The 724-nt window shown below is 32.5% G+C and overlaps 1 protein-coding gene and 1 pseudogene across 1 annotated transcript in view; both read left to right on the forward strand.

The window, feature by feature from the left end:
* Positions 1 to 724, forward strand: part of LOC119594107 (sialin-like) — a gene marked incomplete in the record, with an annotated part of 175421 nt that overhangs the window by 107049 nt on the left and 67648 nt on the right.
* Positions 1 to 724, forward strand: part of LOC119594277 — a 79615-nt pseudogene that overhangs the window by 10223 nt on the left and 68668 nt on the right.

A 724-nucleotide genomic window follows, 5' to 3' on the forward strand; every position in this document is an offset into this window, starting at 1 on the left:
TGTTTCTCTATACTTTTGTTAATAATGCAATGAATTAATAAAAAACTATGTGTATATAACCTTTTTTTCTTTCTACTGAGTTATGTATATGAAGTTTTATGGTTTTGTTTTATCTTAGTTTAATATTTGGATATATTCATCTTCATATGCAGTGTCGTGGATAATGTTGGTATTTACCTTTTCCTTGTAAATGGGCTTCTGTTGTTGAATTTTACATAGTGAGCAATTTAGTTTAATAATTTAATATGAGAATTAGAAAAAAACACTGCAAAAATATGCCATCATAATCAAAGTGATTTGCTACCTTGCCTGTTGATATATGTTTGCCAGTCTATGCGACTTATGACTGCACAATTGCTCATCCCGCTTATTACTTGTTATCTGTAATAACCACTTAAAATCCTCCCATTTTACTCCACTCGCCTTTACATGATATAAGGTAAATCTTCGTACAGATATATGTACAATATGTAAATGTTTACCATATAATATTCTAATTTCTGTCGTGTTTTGACCGTGTCTACTCTTTTTTTTTGTGTGTGTGTATTGATTCATTAAATGTATTGTTTTATGTTGCCAGTAAGGTATTTATGTCCATTACTGTTGTGATCTAGTGTACCTAAATCAGCAAGAGGAGATACTCCACGTCAGACGGCAGTGTCAACACGAGTTCATTCATTGTGATTTTGCTGTTGTAAGAGCCCCCCCCCCCTCTCTCACTCAA

Source organism: Penaeus monodon, chromosome 33 (genome assembly GCF_015228065.2).
Source record: "Penaeus monodon isolate SGIC_2016 chromosome 33, NSTDA_Pmon_1, whole genome shotgun sequence".
NCBI classification, from domain to species: Eukaryota; Metazoa; Arthropoda; class Malacostraca; order Decapoda; family Penaeidae; genus Penaeus; species Penaeus monodon.